The sequence below is a fragment of the Nannochloropsis gaditana genome (genome assembly GCF_000240725.1).
Source record: "Nannochloropsis gaditana CCMP526 unplaced genomic scaffold scaffold540, whole genome shotgun sequence".
Taxonomy (NCBI): domain Eukaryota; class Eustigmatophyceae; order Eustigmatales; family Monodopsidaceae; genus Microchloropsis; species Microchloropsis gaditana.
The window spans coordinates 1-418 of NW_005803413.1; positions in this window are offsets into that span (position 1 = coordinate 1).

Sequence of the window (418 nt, forward strand, 5' to 3'; positions counted from 1 at the left end):
GGAGCGGGCGGTTTTTCTTCGATCGCTCAGACTTTGGGTATGCTATCCACACAACGGTCGCTCTCCCCGCATGCCCACTCCCATCCACCCACTTTTTTGTCCTCGACCTCCCGCCCTCCCCCTCTGTCCTTAAAACTACAGCAGCGCGACCCCTTCAATGCCTACACGCAATTTGGCTGGGACAACAAGGAAGCCGGGGTCAACCTCCTCCTTTACCAACTCACGCAGGAAGAGCCCTACGCGTATGCCCTCAAAAGCCACCTGAATGGATGGGTGGACGGCGACCCTATCGCCCGTACCCCTGCGGGTCTGAGCTACGTTTCTCAATGGGGCAGCCTGCGTGTCGCAGGTGAGAGCCGCCGTCCCTCCTTCCCTCCTTCCCTCCTTCCCTCCTTCCCTCCTTCCCTCCTTCCCTCCT